Here is a 21707-nt window from a genome sequence, read left to right on the forward strand (position 1 = left end):
CTTATTTTTGCTCGCACCATGTAGTGATCCGAATCGATGTTAGGTCCCCTCAGGCTCCTGACATCCATTATCGATGACCTATATCTTTTATTGGTGAGAACATGATCTATTTGGTTTACTTCTTGGGTTCCTGGAATCTTCCAAGTTCCTAAATGAATGTTTTTATGAGGGAAAGTGGTACTACTTATTATCAAATTGTTTCTTAAAGCAAATTGTATTAAATATGCTCCGTTTTCATTACTTATGTTGTGGAGAGTATGTTCTCCGCTAGCCTTATATATGGCTTCCTCCTTCCCAATTTTAGCATTAAAATCACCAATAATTAATATCTGGTCATTTTTAGATATTTTCTCATATGTACTTTCTAATAATTCATAAAATGTCTCTTTTTCTCTATCTTCTTTTTCTTCAGTTGGTGCATGTATTGACAGCAACGTTAGATTTCTGAACTTTCCTTTTATTCTCAATCTACAGATTCTCTCATTTATTGTTTCTATCTCCAATATTTTCTTGCTGGTTTCTTTCTGAATCATAAAACCAGTTCCAAATAATCCAGTTCTTTCTCTGGTTCCACTATATATCATGGTAAACTCTGGTCTTCTTATAATTCCACTTCCCTGCCACCTTATCTCCTGTAATGCCATTACATCTATCTTATATTTCATCATTTCTTGTGCCATTTCCATCATTTTTCCTGCTTGTAGCATAGTTTGGGTATTCCATGTTCCAATCCTTATCTCGTAGTCCTTTAGAAGTTTGCCAGGTTCGTTTCCTTTATATCTTCCTTTCCGAGGCATAGTGTTTGGTTTCTGAACCATTTTTTCTTTTATGGGGCCGGGTTGTTAGCCCTGCGCCCAACCCCCAACCTAGAGGACCAGGTAATTTTCTGTTGGGGTGTTCTTCCCCTAGCCTTTGCCAGTCCCCTGGCTCCTGCAAGGCAGCAGTGCTGATTTTGGTCCGCCCTGGCTATGCCAGTACTATATATATCTATATAGCATTCCCCTATCCGCCACCTGGGGAGGCGCCCGGTTGGAGATCAGCAACTCCTGACCGGGTTTTATCTGCTCTATTTCATCATAAATCGTTGTTAAGGTTTACCTACAGGGGATGAATAATAACAATAATTGCCAATACAAAGCCAATAACGAACAGAACAACAACTCAATTAGGGAGATATCAAGAAAAAAACAAGACTTATATATATATATATATATCAGTGGCGTATGCTGAGACCAAGATCAGGGCTATCTCCAAATATAGTAGTGTTTCAATTTTAAATGAAAATGTATCCGGCAAAAAAGAGGGGGGGGGGCTCTTCCTCATTCATTTTGGATTTTTTTTGTTTACATCGATATCTTGCCATTAAAAACAACAATAGTAGGCAATGGACATAAACTATTTCATGCTTATTTATAAAGAGGAGCGGTCTATAACATGCAATATGTAGGACCTACATGCGAGTATGAAATAATAATTAACTTCTTACCTTACTTGAAGATAAACTCCATTCTTCCCTCCTTTTCCGTGAATTTTTTTTGTCACTTTATCGAAGAATGTGTCCTCACATGAATTTCTGATGTTGATTAGAACCCCTATCTCAATAGACATTATACCTAAATTGCTAAGCCGCACTTGTCCCTGTGTTGCTCATTGTGGCCCCTAAATGCACATTCTTGCTTCCCCAGAAATGCTATTGCATCAATTAATCTTCTTATAATAATTCTGCTTTCCTTCACTTTTTCATTATGCAAACTGTCAGCAATCTTCTTTTGCAAATTCAAGGAATGATCAATTCTTTGAGAACCGAATGTCTGTAAGTTACTGAACGCACGTATATGACTAAGGGATTTTTGGTGTTTATGGCAAGCAGTTACCAAATAGTTTAAATTACTAAATCCTGTTGTATTCTAAGGACTTTTGTCGGTAGAAAAAAGCAAACATGCCCAGCAATACAATTTATTAAGTGCACTCGACTCAGTCAACCAAAGATATTTTTGGCAGCTGGTCTCGTGAAAACGCCTAATATATACCTTATTTTTGTCTTTCTGCAGACTGTAAGGTCCGGAAGAGGTGGAAGAGGCCTACCTGTCTATTATTTGCATCCTATCCTCGTAAGGAAGCCGTGAGAATGGCGTCTTTGAGACAAGTTCGGTGATTAAATCCATTTTCACACGCCCACGGAACAAAAACACAGAACAACACAACACATGTCAAAAACACAGCACAACAAAAGGGCCTCGATCACTGATTTTTTTTTAAAAAAAGGATTCCCATCCATGAACACGATACGCGGGCGACACAAAGAACTCGGATCTCGGACACAACAAGTTTGACCATATATCCCTTCCTTTTGCGGAAACTACCACCGACCCGCGTGGTTGAAAACACGTGCGTGAATGGTTGCTATGACAACATGGATTGTTTATGTTGCCAAACGTATTTCATTGGGATGACTCGGGCCGAAACCCCCACCGCGAGGGGAGGTGGGAGGGGGTTGCTTGAAACAGAAGTAAACAGGATGGCAACATGGCTGACGTCATCAGAATGTCCCATATAGCTGCGATCGGCTGCGACCACAGTCGAATTTCATGGAGAAGCAGAGTGCCACCTTCAGGGGAAAATCACTAAATTTGGCGGATTTATAATGCTTGTATGTGACGAAATTCATGGAACTGGAAGAGAGACGGGCAATGCTCGAAGGGATGGAGGGGGGGGGGAGGTGATGTAATTTTCATGAGGCATCCCCTAGCTTGAATAATTTGCATTGACACCCCCGCCTATAATTTCTTTTCCAACGATCTAGCGAATTTCGTATTTCCATTGTTGGCAACACTACAATATCGCCAGGATGCAGCGAAGTCTTCACTCTCCAGCGCTTGGGTTTGGAAGCCAGCACCAGGGACCACCAAGGTCGTCCCTGCCAGCACAAATACGTCATAGGTTGAAAGGACCGCCTGCTGGTTCAAAGACTTTATCCTCAGACGAAGAAGCCTGGCGATAAATAAAGACGACCTTACACTAGCGCTTTCCCCCTTGGTCGTAACTTGAGAGTGAAGCATCGGTTAAATTTGCTAATCGATTATTTCTTGTATTTTAATATGGGCTTCGGCGATAGCCTAGGTAGCCTAGAATATACGCGCCTGATATATATATATATCCCGGTTTTATAAGAGATTTCGTGAGAGATGAAATAAGTACTCTTCGATCATGTTTATTTTTATTAGTTTTGTTACGTAACATCACTTTTCTTCCTAGTCGCGGACGAGTGACCATTACATGAAATTAATGACGAAATACTCAAACACGTGTTCAGGTGACAAGGACGGTACTCAAATCCGGGAACTTTGGTGACGAGATCGAAGGTTGACCACTTAATGAGTTTGCCCACCGAGTCTGCTTAATGTTGCTTGTGTCAGGTAATTCGAAATAACTGTCAATATCCCACATTCATTATCATTTGTTTCATAATTTATCTTATTGATGTTATTAACCTGAAGTCGAAGAAATAGTTGAAAGGCAATAATACAAGATTGAATGTCTAAGATGTTACTTCGTGCCGAATAATATGACGTGATATTATGATATGAATATATTAATAATATAATATGCCTAGTCATTCCATTGATTGATCCCAATTGCGCACACAAAATATGATATAATGTCCACTCCTAACCAACCTCCGTGGCGGAGTGGTTAGCACAGCGCGCTACGACAGCGTGGGTCCCTGGTTCGAATCTCGGCTTGGCCATGGGTGTTCTTGGTGAGTGTCCGTTAATCAATGTCATCATATCATCACTCATTACTCATCTTCATCATCGCTATTTGCCAAAAATGAATGAATAGCGACACTAAATAACAAAAATCCAATCAAATGGAACATCTTCACCGATTTAATTCTATACCTTACCAAATTCCCAGTTTATTACTGCTTCTTCCTTCATTTTAATGCATCTCAATTGTTTTCCGATTCGAAAAAAATTGGAATGTTGAGCAGTTGATTGTGCATTGTTTCGTTGTTTGGATTGTTTAATTAACGTCGCATTAATTAGTTTTAGACCAATCGTGACAGAGGGAATCGAGAGCACAAAGGAAGGGGAAAAGATAAGTTAGAGACCACGGCTATCTTTAAAGGAAGGATTCCTTGAACACGACTGAAGTGACTGCAGAATATTATGGATAAAATTTGTTTCGCTTTTTTCTTTTATTTCTGTTTCAGTTATTTTACTTCGCTTTTCTTCTCCCACTGGCGTTAATCGTGTCGGTGAGGAAGAATTATAAACTCGTGAAATGGACGATGGGACAAAAAATATATATGCCTCTCCCACGGTTCGAAACTGTGACCACAAAATATTGTCTTATTTTTAAAATTTACGCCAAATATGGTTTCACTCGTCTATTTCTCAAGGCGTTCCATTGGCTCTCCGATGGCGTAGTGGTAACGTCTTCGACATGTAATCAAAGGCTTCCGAATTCAATACCAGATAGAGGAACATTTGGTTCGGATCCCACTTTAATCTGAAGGTGCAGTGCATAAACTGGACTTAAACAATTAGCGTGTGGCAGATCTTGTTAAGAAAACAGTTGCTGAAATGTTCTTCTTGAGGCCACGTAGCACCCAGCTGTTGTTTGTTGTTGCTGGGCATGAGTCATGTGACTCATGCTATCAATGCTCAATCCTTCCCGAGAACTCAGATCCACCAGACAAACTTAAGCGAATAATTTGTTATTTGGGTTGCATAAACAACAGGATTTAAGACGTAATGAAATTCTAGGTCCCGTGGCCCAGGTAATTCTTTCTCCGACTGTACATGGTAACGATATCTATACCTTCAGTTGACGCCGAAACGATTGCCAATGCATTAATGGAACATATCATTTTGCGATTTGGTGTGCCAGACAACATCACTCTTGATCGTGCACCAGCGCACACTTCAAAAATCATGGAACAATTGAGTCAAATATTAAACGTCAGACTCAGATTCGCAAACACAGACTTCCACGAAACAGTTGGACTCGCCGAAAGACACATTCAGAAATTAAAGCAAAGGCTGAGACCGTATGTAATGAAAAAATGTGCACAGTGGTATCTGTATCTCTCGGCCATAACGTTTGCGATAAATACAGAAGTACAGGAACAAGATATTCTCCACATTACCTTATGTATGGTTACGAACCAAAGAATGCGATGGATTCATTGCTAGGAATAGATCCTAACAAGGAACGCCTAGACATATTGCAAGCGATGCGTGAACAAGCACAAGAAAATCTCCAGAAGAAATTCAAAACACAGAAAAAGTACTCAGACCAACACACACACCATGCTGCATTTCAACCTGGACAAAAAGTGCTAATTTTAGATACAGTACCGAAACGAAATGTACCTAAGCACTTCGCAAATTACTTCAAAATACATGGTACAGTTATTGAAATGGAAAATGCCACAGCGTACGAATAAGCTACAAGGAAGGCCGAGGAAAGGATATAATCGACACATTTTCCATAACAAGAGTCAAACCCTTCTTCGAAGAAAATGAGAAAATACAAGAAGAAAATGAGAACATCGACGAGATGTCTGCAGAACAGTCAGAAACCGAAGAGACAGAAGTCAACGGGACATAATTCCACAGAAAGGCAAATGGGAAAGAACGTTGGCATTCCATCATTTCATCGTCATCGTCGTGATTAGTCAAAGTGGAAGAAAAGCGACGCTTCAATACAAGCAGTCAAATCGAAGCATCAATGTTAATTAAAACCTAAATGCATTTATTTTGTTAAATCTTATCAAAATATACAGGAACTGTCCTCTTCAAAAATAGAATTTTGTGATAACCACGCCAAACTGTCATTCGTTAAATAAACTGGTTTATTTTCATGAAGATTGCAACACTCGCCTCCTCGACTTGGAAGAGAGCGGTATCAACAAAACACATACATCTCCTATTACAGCGGCCAAGGAACGAAGTAGCGTGACGTCATCCTGAAAGTGACATCAAACGAACAACAAGCAACTAGCAGAAGTGACAGAGGTTTCGCAGTTTCTCCAAAATTCACATCATCTGCATTCGAAGATTACAGTGAAACACGATTATGCAAGAAACTTATATAATAGAGTATGACGAGCTGTCATAAGGTATTCTAGAAACTTGAGTTTCGTGTGTGTTTGTTGAGGTAAAGTAGCCCAACTTATGTCCTAAGACGATGAACTCGTCTAGTGCAGAGAATTCACGATAGGTGGAATGCCTATGCAATATAAAAACTTTGTTGCTTTAGTACTTACGCGAAGAATCGCTAGATGGCTCTGACCGTTGTGCGCGTTTAAATTGTAAATTCCTTTGTTTGATATCCGATTTTCTCGCGGTTTCCTTATGCACAAGGACATTTTGATGTGTCGGTCACTGCACGCATGGGCAATTCGCAATAATGGCGCAAAATAATAAAATTTACAGCGTTTTGGTCTAGATGCCATTGGTTAATTAACAGCAAAAAGTTTATCTTAATAAGCATTACAATAGGTACTTTAACGCATACACATATTTGTTAACGTGTGAGTTCTAAATCATGTGAATTGTTGTTTGGTAAAGACAATTGTGCTCTGCGAAAAAGAATGGTAGTTATCGATAGGGGTGTGCGGTGATCGAAAGTGGACTTCCGGTACAGAAAAATGGAGTGAAGAAAGTTATGTCACGACGATTGAGGAAATTGTAATTGTTTTCAGTGGTTTCTGGACGAGTCTGACATCGGCTGTTAGGATAAAACGGCGGATAAAAGCATGGAGTAAAAGTACAACGCAGATAAAACGTTGGAAGTGAGTCGAACTCTCGGTTCCCAGAGTGGTAAGGAGTGGACTCGTGCATGCTGGATTCTTCGTTCCGGAGACACAAGGTAAGGAAAATAAATTTCCTTAAGTGACTTTGAGAAGAAGAAAATTCTCGCAAATCGTGGAATCTACAGATACGCAAAGTTCGTTTAAGAGATAGGTATCTCGCGTGTGTTGGAACTTATTTGACACGGTACTAGTACTCGTTACAAACCATGCGTTAATTACAAAATGGCCATCGACGCCATGTCTGAAAAAGGTTGTGTGCACACATAAAACGAACTATTCTCGTTCGAGAAACGTACAAAACATACTAAAATAAATGAGTAGTATGTTCCCAGATTGGTTTTACGTCAATTTGAGGAAATAATATGGACTTTTGTAACCCATTTTATATAACATAAGAATGTGTATGCCTAATGACCATAAATGGTAATTTTTCAATCACGTATAGACAGTTGTTTCACGTCTCATAGTACAATAAGGACTGATTCATAATGCTCTCATAAACAAGAAACATTTGTTATTTCCAACTCAATAAATAAGTTCATTGTTTCTTGTGTTTCTATTTGCGTTTTTCAACATTTCTTTCATTCGTATTTCGTTGATGTGTATGTGCTTAAATGATTAATTCTTCTTTTTCAGAAGGGGGGAATTTCGCATGTGTAAATTGGGTTAGTGTTGTTACCATGGAAAGTGGTTATTGTTAGTTGTAAATCAATTATTTTGAAATCCAAAGGTATAGAAATTTCTTACGCAGTGCGCTGCGCGCGTCACCGGCGTTACCAGGCAAATTTTCGCAAAACAAATAATTCGAACTAATGACATTAGCACGTTTCAAAATCGTTGAGACTCAGTTATTGAGTCGTTGTTGTCTGGTTTAAATCAATAAGTTGAACGAATGTCATGTAGCTCGTCGCAAGATGATGAGATTAAACTAATAAATTTAATCTAATCTTATTTAGTCCGTCGCAAGATTACGAGGACTCAAGTGCAGAGGGTCTGCGTTATTGAATTTTTTGTTGGGTTTCAAGTAGGTTAATCTTTAGTTGGTTAATTGCTGTTGTTATAGCTAATATTAATAATGGCAACGGAGCAGGAACCGGTTACATTAGAGTCCTTGTTCGCCGTTATCAAGCAGAGTGATGAAAGGAATGATCAACGGTTCCAAGCGAGTGATGAAAGGAATGATCAACGGTTCCATGACTGTAACCAATTGCTGAAGTCAGAATTGAATGACAGTAACAAATTGTTGAAGTCTGAACTTACCGCTCACACTAGTAGGTTGGTGGGAAAACTTCAGTCAGACCTCAGTGATACCAGCAAATGTATCTTAGAATTGCAACAAGATGTGGTCAAAACAAATGAGGGTCTGCACGATCTCACGTTTTCAGTATCACAATACAGGGCTGAGTTGGTAGAAAAAAGGCATGAGTCTTTGACGAAGGAGTTTGATTTGTCAGGGAGTAAAGTTGAACTGATGAATGGTGTTGTAACTTCTTCTGCGGTCACCAATTGCATGTGTACTTCACATTCGGTCGAACATGACCACTGCACATGTACTCTGACTTCCTGGTCAGAAAGTGATGCACAGAGTACCAGCGAAATGAACCGAAACAGAACGTTAGAGCAAAAACACCACAAGGGTAATAAAGGAAAATATTTGATAAGCGAGGAGTGGTCTTTTGGGGTGTCGGGTAACAGAGACGAGTCTTTCCCTGTCGGCTTTTGCACAAAAGATGCATCTTTCCCAAAACCGAGCTTGCAAATTCCTTTACTGGGTGTTGGTTGTAAACAAAGTGGTTCTCTAGGTTCATCTTCGTTGAGTAAGCGTGTCCACACGGTGCAAGTTGATACAGGGTGTCCGGAAAGTAAGGTGGATTCTCAGTGTCTACACTCAAATTCAGTATCATCTCAGAACAAATCTATCCTGTCTGTTGTGTCTGTTGGGGAAAATAGTATTGACTTACCTTTAGTGTCCATAGTTCAAGATCATTCGGTACACAACGTAGTCATACCAGTAGTTGGTTATCCATTGCAGACTGTTGTGAGGAATTCAGTAATCGAACCCAGAAGTTGCATTAGGTGTGGTCCTATGCGTGTTCTTATGCCCAAAAGAATTGCCAGTATGGCATGTGTCGTTTCTTTCATGAAATTAGGCACTGGTTATTCAGTCAGATATGGGAGGCGCATCAGAGTTAAAATGAAGTCACCTACTGACTCACTTCCCAAGAAAACTTTGGTAGTAAGTCGAACTGTTGCTGGAGGAAGAGTATCTCTCCATCCAAGCCATATTAGGAAGAGAAGAACAAAAAGGTCTCCTCGGAAAAGTACCAATACAAAAGTTTTGGGGGAAATTTTGAGTATTTGTCTTCTCTGGGCTTTGTTTATTTGGTACAGGGTTAGAATGATCTGGCATCGCACTCATGTCAGAAGAAAATGGCATGGGATGCATATGGTTGAGTATGATTGCTCAAAGATGAAGCCTGTTGAGATCATCGGAGCGATCATCACTCTTTAATCAGTGAAAGTAACTTCGCTTTGTACAGAATGTAAATATTAAAGATAATATATTTAATTTGAAGGATTTAATAACGTATGTATCTTTGGGTAGTTTAAAATAAATTTTTGAATATAATTATCATTTGAATACTAACTTTTGTTTATTTTCAAACGTCAGTTCAGTTGGGGTCTAGTGTCAAGTTTATAGCTCAGGAAAGATATCTGATAGACAGTCTGATGCGGGAAATTTGAAATGGGAGCATTTAACAAGTCAAGCAGCCTCACTATCATTTTGGAGCCAACAGCTTTTAAGTGGGCAGTATCATTTTGAATTTGTTGTTACATGTGCATGCAAGTTTCATTGTAAAATTTTGTGCGAATTTCTCGGGTAGAATCGTGTTGATTGGCGTACTAAAGAAACACAAGGTAACATCAGGGACACTAGATGTTGTATTTGTTCGTCCTTGGGAAAATACGTCTCCACACATAGAAAATGTGAGAACGATAAGATGTCGAGGGGACATTTGCCATTAGTGTCGGCTTAGTCCTGACACAAGTTCGTCTGGAGTCTGTATTTTGGAGAGTTTAAGTAACGGCATTCAATAGGTTTGATTTCTCTGTATACATGACATGGTGATGGTAGGGGGTATCTGAGATATGCCACCCGATGGTAACCGGTATTCAAGAGGGAACAAATTAATTTCAATTAATCTTGCATGGCAGCATAAAATTATAAGACATATAAAGCGTATCTTTGGTTTACTTAAGGCGAGTATCCTGGTTCGGTTCCAAGATTAATAACAAAAATGGTAGTGGTACATTTGGTGGCAGTGATTGCGCGCCATGTATTTACGGAGCTGTTGTCGCCATCTGTTTGATGTAGCTTCTGGCTTCAGTGAATTCTCCTTGCACAGTTGCATTTATCGTTGCTGAGTTTATCCAAACATCGAATTGTGTTTGTAAGATAAACATATTTCTGGCTATCTGACACACCAAATTTTGAGTTTTATGGGATCTATTTTGAATATAGATATTGTGTATTAGTAAATTTAACATGTTAAACGGTGTTACTGGGGATGTTTCAACTGGTTAGCGAAGTTTATTCCCAATTATGTCATGGTGGCATACCCCGTGGTTAATAGCAATGCTAATACCATTGTGAATAAATTGTCAAAAGTGTACTTTGTTCATTTGGGGATTCCTCAGAGGATAGTTTCTGATAATGGGCCACAATTTAAGTCGAAAATTTTTCAGAATGCAATGAAAGCATGGGGGGTACAACTTGTTTACACTCCGGTGTACCATCCGAGCTCAAATTGGGTAGAGCGCTATCATTCGGAATTGAACCGTTTGATGAGAGTACTCTGTAATTCCAATCATAACAAATGGCCGGAAAGAGTACCTGAAGCTCTGCGCCTTCTGAATGGTTCCATTTCGTCACAAACAGGATATTCTCCAATGGAGTTGAGATTAAACATGACAAGGAGTTTGACCGATATACCGACGCTGGGGGTCGATGCTAACAATGTCACTTGGAATGACAAGCTAGTTATGGCGAATCTGTCTAGCCTCAGTAAAAGGCAAAATAAATTGAAGCAACAAAATGCTAAGATGGATGTGAAACCTGTAGTGGGAGAGGGTATGCTAGTCTTCGTTAAGAATCAGATCTTAAGTGGCACCGGAGATAAGGTGATAAGAAAATATTGTGACCTCTTTGTCGGCCCTTATCTTTGTGTTAAGAACAGTAAAGATTCCACTCTTTCATTGATAGATTGTGTGACAGGAGAAAAATTGGATCACCAGTCGATAGAAAATTGTAAAGTTTGGAATTGTTCAGAGGACAAGGTAAAAATGTGGGTGAAGAGATTACAAGATTTGAATTTGGAAGGTGTGGATGAAATGTTACAGACGATGGGGTTTAGCTGTAAATCAGACGTGGTAGTTAAGGACAGTGTAGATAAAGGCGGGGTAGGGGAAGTACAAGGTTAAAATTTCTCGTATGGGTAAAGTGAGATGGAGCCTGCGGCGCACTGTGGGATAAAATTCGAAAAAGGTGGTCATCATCAAATAACTCGAGACAGAATTGAAAAATCGTGACAATAATCGTTACTCGGGGGTTTTTGGGGTCGCTGATTACGAATCTGACAATATTTTTCCCAAAAACAAAATGGCGGATCCAATATGGCGGCCAAAAATTCACAAATATTGATAAATATTAACGAAAATCGTTACCCGGTGGTTTTCGGGACCGCTGATTACGAATCTGACAATATTTTCCGCAAAAACAAAATGGCGGATCCAATATGGCGGCCAAAAATTCACAAATGTTGATAAATATTAATGAAAATCGTTACCCGGGGGTTTTCGGGACTGCTGATTACGGATCTGACAATATTTTTTCCAAAAACAAAATGGCGAATCAAATATGGCGGCCAAAAATTCACAAATATTTATAAATATTAACGAAAATCGTTACCCGGGGGTTTTCGGGACCGCTGATTACGAATCTGACAATATTTTTCCCCAAAACAAAATGGCGGATACAATATGGCGGCCCAAAATTCACAAATATTAATAAATATTTGAGCTGTATTTTTGTGAAAATGTAGTCCTCCACGAATGGAAAAGTTTTTTGGAGTTCTTCGTTCAAATGGTCTTTTAAGAGTATAAAAAGTTCACCTCTTGTTAAAGATATAACTTCCTCTGTGTTCATGTCTGAAAATAAAAATTGATATTAGTATTTATTATGATAGTATTTGTAAAAGTTATAAATTTTTGTCACAAATTAACTTAACAAAATTGTATTTAAGTTATTCACTTAATTTAATCGTCATAAACGATATCAGCATTAATATTTATTTTTAAATAATGTAATTAGTCCAAACGTTCCCTTCAGTAAATTTGAATATAATTATTTCAATTTATTATTTGATTATAAATAATTATAATCAAAATTAATATTTATCAATATTTGTGAATTTTTGGCCGCCATATTGGATCCGCCATTTTGTTTTTGGGAAAAATATTGTCAGATTCGTAATCAGCGGTCCCGTAAACCCCCGGGTAACAATTTTCGTTAATATTTATCAACATTTGTGAATTTTTGGCCGCCATATTGGATCCACCATTTTGTTTTTGGGAAAAATATTGTCAGATTCGTAATCAGCGACCTCAAAAACCCCCGAGTATCCATTTTCAACAACATTCATTAATATCTAACCGATTTTCCACCCACGTACGTTCTCTTTATATTTTGTTTATGACTGCACATTGTTTAAACAATTAGTCTTAATACTAGGGTAGCAGGTTGTAGCAGCCAATTCTTTGAAATATCGAAAGTTAAGGGTTCAACAAACATTTTCCAGTGAGAATCATCGATCGAGTGAAGTCGAGTGGTTAACTTTTTGCTCAATGTTTATAAAAATGTTCTCAATAAAATGAAAAAAACATGAGTGTCTTTAATTATTAATAACTAATTTACAGTTAATTATGAATAAACTTGGATTTAATTATCGTATTACACATACCTTGCAGAAAAGAATCCAAAACAATTTATACTAATATCATATATTATGCCGATAATAGCGCACTATTTCTCCGGCACTTTATATACACGCTGTATTTTTGTTAGACGCGTCCGCTTGCACGTTGAACTTTGAAATGACCTGACTCACTGCTGAGTGGCATCAAACACTTGAAAACCGGTTTTCCTTGTGTTTTGGGGTTCCAACTAACGGTCGGTACACAAGGCAACGTTAAACTGGGACTTTCGATTTTTCCCCAATGGCCAGCTTTTTTCGATTCTATCCCACTGTGCGGCGGGCGAGTTGACCAAGTAGGTGAAATTTATGCGGCGTACTAGCGTGCGAGATGAGCCTGAAATCTTCCTGATTGCTCCAAAATACGGTGAAACATTTACAATAGTTATTAGCTCAGATAGAATGAATCCAGAAGCAAAATAAAAAAGTTGTTTAGGTAGTTCCATGGGGGCTATGTTGAGTTTGCGGGTGAGGACAGGTATGATGTGGTAAAGGTCAAGTTAGGTTATGCTTGCGGCGGGCTATTAGTCAAGTAAGTATAATGTTGCGGTGGGCCTAGGCATTCATTTCTTTCCTGCTCCAACCAAGAATATACAAGCCACTATGTTTTGCAAGACACCAAGACACATGCGGGGTTCCTTCTTTCGGGAGAATGATGAAGTCACCAGAGTTGGTGATCCGGGATGTTTCATATTGTAAACAATATAGTAATATGTCTGTATATATTAAATATGTATATTAGTGAATATGTAGAATATGAATGTTTATTTGATGTAAGTCTAAATTTAGTATTGTATCAAAAGTATTGTATGATGGTTCAGCCCTATGTTGGGCGCTATTTATGACGAGCTGTCATAAGGTATTCTAGAAACTTGAGTTTCGTGTGTGTTTGTTGAGGTAAAGTAGCCCAACTTATGTCCTAAGACGATGAACTCGTCTAGTGCAGAGAATTCACGATAAGTGGAATGCCTATGCAATATAAAAACTTTGTTGCTTTAGTACTTACGCGAAGAATCGCTAGATGGCTCTGACCGTTGTGCGCGTTTAAATTGTAAATTCCTTTGTTTGATATCCGATTTTCTCGCGGTTTCCTTATGCACAAGGACATTTTGATGTGTCGGTCACTGCACGCATGGGCAATTCGCAATAATGGCGCAAAATAATAAAATTTACAGCGTTTTGGTCTAGATGCCATTGGTTAATTAACAGCAAAAAGTTTATCTTAATAAGCATTACAATAGGTACTTTAACGCATACACATATTTGTTAACGTGTGAGTTCTAAATCATGTGAATTGTTGTTTGGTAAAGACAATTGTGCTCTGCGAAAAAGAATGGTAGTTATCGATAGGGGTGTGCGGTGATCGAAAGTGGACTTCCGGTACAGAAAAATGGAGTGAAGAAAGTTATGTCACGACGATTGAGGAAATTGTAATTGTTTTCAGTGGTTTCTGGACGAGTCTGACATCGGCTGTTAGGATAAAACGGCGGATAAAAGCATGGAGTAAAAGTACAACGCAGATAAAACGTTGGAAGTGAGTCGAACTCTCGGTTCCCAGAGTGGTAAGGAGTGGACTCGTGCATGCTGGATTCTTCGTTCCGGAGACACAAGGTAAGGAAAATAAATTTCCTTAAGTGACTTTGAGAAGAAGAAAATTCTCGCAAATCGTGGAATCTACAGATACGCAAAGTTCGTTTAAGAGATAGGTATCTCGCGTGTGTTGGAACTTATTTGACACGGTACTAGTACTCGTTACAAACCATGCGTTAATTACAAAATGGCCATCGACGCCATGTCTGAAAAAGGTTGTGTGCACACATAAAACGAACTATTCTCGTTCGAGAAACGTACAAAACATACTAAAATAAATGAGTAGTATGTTCCCAGATTGGTTTTACGTCAATTTGAGGAAATAATATGGACTTTTGTAACCCATTTTATATAACATAAGAATGTGTATGCCTAATGACCATAAATGGTAATTTTTCAATCACGTATAGACAGTTGTTTCACGTCTCATAGTACAATAAGGACTGATTCATAATGCTCTCATAAACAAGAAACATTTGTTATTTCCAACTCAATAAATAAGTTCATTGTTTCTTGTGTTTCTATTTGCGTTTTTCAACATTTCTTTCATTCGTATTTCGTTGATGTGTATGTGCTTAAATGATTAATTCTTCTTTTTCAGAAGGGGGGAATTTCGCATGTGTAAATTGGGTTAGTGTTGTTACCATGGAAAGTGGTTATTGTTAGTTGTAAATCAATTATTTTGAAATCCAAAGGTATAGAAATTTCTTACGCAGTGCGCTGCGCGCGTCACCGGCGTTACCAGGCAAATTTTCGCAAAACAAATAATTCGAACTAATGACATTAGCACGTTTCAAAATCGTTGAGACTCAGTTATTGAGTCGTTGTTGTCTGGTTTAAATCAATAAGTTGAACGAATGTCATGTAGCTCGTCGCAAGATGATGAGATTAAACTAATAAATTTAATCTAATCTTATTTAGTCCGTCGCAAGAGAAATTAGAACATCAAGAGAATAACGAGCATTAAGATATTTAGTGTAAATTCTCTACAACAATATACATATGTATATTGCAGAGTATACACTCCTGTTATAATTTAAATGAAATAGTGCACAAGTTATATTTATATACAGTATATATGAATTTACGCTCGCAATAATAATAATTCAATGAGACTAGGGACAGGTTTTATCTCCGTAGATAGCCATTTAAGTATAGTGCGCACTTGAGCGTATCTGATATCCCTTAGTACACAATTTCTGGAATTCTGGTAATTTCATATAGGTAACAGTAGTATAAGCCGGAGACACGTTAAACTCGTTTATTTTCAAATAAAAATCATTGCTACTTACCTCATATGCATACCGGAACATTTCTCAAGCTGGGGATCACTTTTTTTTTCATGAAAAAAGCGTTATTTTTAACATTATAATCATTTATTGGTCGTTGCTAATTCGGCGGGCAAATCTTGACTCACGTTGTCTGTCGTCAGCTGATATGCAGTATCGTCAGCTGATGTGCAGTGTTTCCAAACTTATGAACCGATAAATGCCGCACAAACTATTCACAAAAGGTTTTTAAGCGAAAATTGAGGCTAGACTCTACTTTACGTCCTTATCCGCATGGTGATTGCTTCTTTGCGTTCGCGGTGCGCGATCGTGGTGCGGCACCCGGCATCTCTTCGGGTAAGTACCTTTTTCTTTTTACACTTTCTGTTCACGATAGCCCCACTATCCATTCACGGGGTCGAGGTATGCCTGCGAGGTTAGGTTAGGTTCCATTAGCACTCATTTGACCCCTAAATATGTGCTTCATCATCTAAAAAATTCATCAGTACGTTCAATTACGCATATCCGGACAACATCGGTTTTTCTAGATTCACTCCTTCAGGAAATGTTTCCTCGCTTTGGGATTTACGTTGTTGAATTCCTTATAAAATAAGCTTTCCAACTATATATGACACGTATTCCTTAGGAAAAGGACGTAAACTAGAGTCTTACCTTAAATTGAAAAAAAAAGAAACCGCTCACACGTCATCTTGTAAAACTACCGCGTGGTTGCTACAATGACAGGGGGTTACATGATCGAACGCACGGAACATTTGATTCACGTAGTCGACGGTAATGGCGGCACGAGCTATCGTACAACGGAGATGCATGAATGAAGAAAAATACCTTACTTACAGGCCAAATAAGTTGCATGATTCGAGAAAACAATTTCCCCGGCTTCAGAAAGTCCTCAAGAATGCAATTCCGTAAGTACTTTCTCGTCTTTTCTCCTGTAAATTTTAAGAAATCCGTCTCCGGCTTATACTATCGTTACCTCCATATATATAACGAATTCCTCATAATACATATGAGTGAGATCAGTAAATTAATTAATTTTCATAAATATTGATAATTTTTGTGTTTCATTGCAAAAACAAAAAAAGTAAATGCTTCCCATATATCACTCAACTAATGCACTTCCCTTCGAAACTGCGTCTCATACAGCGACAGCGATATCTTTAACAATTGTAGGGACTATCTTATTTTTATTAATTATGGCATGTTTTGTTCGTAAAATTAAATCCTGTTTTTGTTGCCGTCCCCTTGCACAACAAACAACCAGTCGACAAAAACCTACCCCACAAGTTCGCAATATAAATGTCACAAATGAAGAACAAATAATTCCTGTAAGAATAGCACAAAATAGACATATCAGACCATCAGCGGCACCACCCCCTATTCCTTCTTCTTCCAAAGCGCTGGCTAAACAATCTTGTATCGATATCCCATCACACCACTTTGACAGTATCTGTTAAGGCACATCACCACCGACTTGCACTTAGCCAATGGATTAGACACCCTGTCCAGCAGGCAGACAGTGAACTTCTAAAGCCGCCCTACACTTGGCTGAGTACATGTCGACTGGTGTATGTCCAATCTCTACTACATTCCTATCCTTATTTTCTCTTTCTCCTTCCGCCCGACCCTGTGGCCGAGTGGTTAGCACATCGCGCTGCGACGCCAAGGGTCCCGGGTTCGAATCCCGGTCGGGCTTGGTTGTTTGTGAATGTCCATTCATCAATTTCATCATTTCATCACTCATCCCCATCTTCGCAAATTAGCCAAGAGGCACAAAACGCGAAGTAAAATAAACTAAATCAAATCAAATCAAATCTTTCTCCTTCCTTTCAATGGCTCAGACCAGAGCATCGTCGAAGATCGACAGAGGAAAACTCGAGGACCAACGCCGCCAAATTGTCATCCACCTTCTACAGAATACAACTCCAGATTTAAATCCAAACCCCTCCCCCCCAGATTTTGATGGACGATGGACTTGCCGTATTGGAGAATAGAAAGATGAAAGCCAAGTCAAGAAGAATGTTCCCGGTGGCTACACTTTGTTTGGACAGGACAAAGAAGGAACAGCATTGATTGAATATGTGGCTATAACATTCAAATTTATACTGCTAAGACAGGACAATGCATCCAAGAAGAACCTTCTGTCCCAGTTGCGGAAGTTGGAGAAGAAGTGTAAGAGGTTTCTCACCTAGGACAACATGTGATTCTTCCACTGTGATCCGATTCCCAGCTTACAACACATTAGTATAGCAGGCAAGTATTTCACGAACTTGTAAATCCTTCCCAGCAGGACCAATTAGTACATTACATGTTCCATATGCCAATTCACCAGAGCATCCCAGCTGTTCAGGATGTCATCAATCCTTACAAGTTGCAACAAGGTGTGAAAATGAAGAAGTTCGAAGAACTGGAAACGCCAATTTTCACCACTTCAATCCCTACTGAAGTCCCAATAGACTACATAAAGTATAGGAACTAGGTTCGTTTCAATTGTGCTACGAAGTCAGAACATGGGGAACAGTTCAGAACATGGGGAATCAAAATGATACTGATCTGCAATCATTGCGTAAATTATTTTAGAAGAAACTGGTACTTTCAAAATGATAAAACAAAGTGATTAAGTGAAAATATACACACTGATACGAAATAATGTCGTATTGAACCCTTAAGGTTTGAACACAATGTGTTTAAACAGAGAATATTCTCTAAGTGATTACATAGTGTAATTATGGCAGGCAGTGTAAACTATGCCTTATCAAAAGTGAATATTATTTCATTCAGATTTGTAAATAATTATAAACTTTGGTTCAAGAATTTGACTATTTGGGTATTATAGTGTATAGTGCATCATGATTTACGTTTTCATTGTCGATGCAAAGAACACCAGTGATAACGTAATATTAAAATAATTAATTTAAGGGACAAAAACATCGTAAAAAAAATAAAGAAAAGCTATTGTGCTGGAAATGCTATTGGTTATGTATTACCTGTATAATGAACAATGCTAATTTTATATTCATAGGTTTAGTTAACTTACTGCTCTTTGGTTCTTAATGGGTATTTCGTTGTTTATGCATTATTTATGCATAATAATAAGTATTATGGATCGGTACTGGTAATTTTTTTTTTTGCTTACCAGGCTTGATAGTTTCTTGATGTACGTACTACTATATCGTTTCATAGGAATTTCTGACATGTATGAACCAATAAATGATAAGCAGACAAGCGACCATCGGAGATGACGCTTCTTGACAGAGGGTTATGTTGACTTGTAGGCAAAAATTAGAAGGTGTACTTGAAACGAAACATTACGGAGACAGGATGTTCTCGTCGGTTTGGAATGCAGACCTTACAATTTCCATTACTTGCCTCGTCCGTGGAAAGGTACCAGCCTGACAGACGGATATGAATCGACAGGTATTGGAATTTGTATAGCGAAGCAACCGAACCGATCTGAGAAGATCGGAAGGAAATCTCGGGATCAGTTTTGAATTTGGTTTTGGCGTGTAAACATCGAGGAAGACAGAGCGCAGGTATGTACCTGGAGGACGGAGGCGTCACTCCGAAATTTTGAATGGTCTGAGCCTTGTTACACAACCTCTCGCTAGTACCTTTTCTTACTTACATCCCAGTAATAAAATAATAAAATAAGGGAAGGAGGAAACACTATATTATTCCAGTCATATTCGAATCCCTTCTGAAAAATTGGTTAGGACTAATTATAAAATTATTGTCATTAACGTATTATTATAATTATTATTTATTATAGTAGCCGCGGTAGCTCAGTCGGTGGTCGCGGAGTGGTTAGCTTAGAACGCTACGAAGCCATGGGTCTCAGGTTCGAATCCCGGCTAGGACTTGCATGTTTGAGAGAAACCGCTGATATGTATGAATGTTGAGAAAATGTGTGTGAATGACGGGGGAGACCATCGAATAGGGGTAGTCCTTTATTATATATAAAAAAGTCGGTATGTCGTCTGACTACCATGCGAGAGGCCCGGGTTCGATACCCGGCGGGGGAGAACCGGGACTTTTTCCACCTGTTCATGCGGCTCTGGCGCTCACCCAGCGTTGTATAGAGTGGAAACCTGGAGGAAACTCTGGGGGGTAAAGGCGGCCAGGGGTGTGTTGCTGATCACATCACTCCAAGCTTCGGCCGAGATCAAGAAAGTGTGGGGCTCTAACTCCACACCCCCTATACGCCTTCATGGCGTGGTGCAAAGCACAGGGGAGCACTTTACCTTTTTTATTATTTATTATAGTATGGATCACATAAATAATACATCATGAACAATATCTATGTAAAATATGATCTCTCGTTGTCAAGAGCTATTAATTTTTATAATCTCGGTATGACTACATAGTGTTTCTGGCTTCTGATCAACCTTTGATGTTGGTCCTATGCTGAAGTTGACGAGTGCCAGAAGTATTTTGTAGAAGAACCAATCTTCTTGAGAACAACTTTATTCTTTACTAACCGTTAATAAAGCTCCCCGAAAAAGTTGCATCACATATCAATATCTAACACAAAACGCAGGATTTGACTTTTGAATCAGAAATTCATTCTTTTTAAGAATCTCTCAAATTTAGACTTGGTTTTCAAGCTAACTCCTAGACTTTTAAAAAAACGGGACAAATAGTATTTCTTGTATAATATCGACGGGACGACTGGGACACGCCTATGAAACGGGACTGTCCCGGTCAAAACTAGACGAATGGTCACCCTATCTTAAAGAAACGATTTTATTTCGAGCAAAGTAAAACAAAAATTAAGTGAATTTCACGTTATTCACTTCGTTTTCATTTCTTGTGCGGCGGGGTCGAGTAAAGATTGTTGCAGTCAAGAAATGATTGTTGCGCCGGTGCATGGAATTCGCCGCCCCCAGTTTGTACTTCAGTTATGAGTTATCATTATTTTTTCTTTTTGCTCAGTGCTGCTGAGTGCCTTTATCATTTGGAATTCCAGTGCAAATTGCTTGGTTAGGAAAATGAAGTTTCCCGCAGACGGGGAAGGGGAATTTTGCCAGATTTTACAACTTTGCCAGAGTGCCAACAATTTTCAATTCATTCTTGTTTAGTGTTGTCCACGGGACGAGACGGGACAGGCTTTTAAAAATTCGAACCGAGACGAGATTGATCATGTGTCCCGAGACAAACGAATATTTTCGAGACGAGACAGCATTTCCACGAGACGAGACAGGCCAAAGTCTCGTCTCGTGGGCAACACTATTCTTGTTTGAGACAGTAGTGTGGCGAATGCGTAGAATCGGAATTATATGAAGAAATTAAATATCTAGAGAACGAAGGAAATTTCGTAAGTTTGAATCAGGATTCCGAAAAGCTAGAAGAAAAGGAATAAGAGACATGTTTTAAAAAGTCAGAAGGGTGTCTTCGAAAAACTGTTACTACCTTTAATAACGTTTCAGATTTCGCCACGACTGATAAAAGAAAATAATGGCGATACACTTGAAACCATGGGGTTTAGTGTCAGTGATATGGTCGAAGTCTTACTTTCAAGTAAGTCTCAAGAATTTATTGGTATGTTTGTTATTCTGATTTAATGATACACGTGATGCATAAAACATACAATGTACTCCGTTAAGGCGGTGCTTTAAGTCCACTTTATGCACAGTAAGGCCAATCGGGACTAGACCTACAGTTTAAAGTGAGATCCGAACCACTTGTACCTCCACCGGGTTTCGAACCTGGGACCCCTTGATTAAGAGGCGACGACGCTACCGCTGCGCCATCGGGGAGGCCCAAACACTGTACTCGTTATTTCAAAAGTGGAAATTTCCACAAGCGAAGTTGAAATATTTTTTAAAAAATAGCTTTTGAGAACTGAATTTGAAAATTCAGGCGCCAGTTGAAAATACCTACATTTTACATTCCCAATTTCGCATTCAAATAAACACTCAAAGAATCTGTTAACAATTGCATAGGAAAGGCAACCTTACTTTCGAGTAAAAGATT

The 21707-nt window shown here is 38.7% G+C and overlaps 1 protein-coding gene and 1 pseudogene across 1 annotated transcript in view; both read left to right on the top strand.

The window, feature by feature from the left end:
• The first annotated feature begins 16057 nt into the window (after nucleotides 1–16057).
• The window catches only part of LOC145991693 (uncharacterized), a 74085-nt gene continuing 68435 nt past the window's right edge, over nucleotides 16058–21707 (top strand). The window contains exon 1 of the mRNA XM_083127753.1: nucleotides 16058–16073. The gene's annotated coding sequence lies outside the window, so the exon portion shown is untranslated. The remainder of the gene's footprint in view (nucleotides 16074–21707) is intronic.
• On the top strand, nucleotides 17676–18213 carry LOC145990849 (chloride intracellular channel Clic pseudogene; annotated as a pseudogene).

The sequence above is a fragment of the Lepisma saccharinum genome, chromosome 8, assembly GCF_977018435.1.
Source record: "Lepisma saccharinum chromosome 8, izLepSacc3.1, whole genome shotgun sequence".
NCBI lineage: Eukaryota > Metazoa > Arthropoda > Insecta > Zygentoma > Lepismatidae > Lepisma > Lepisma saccharinum.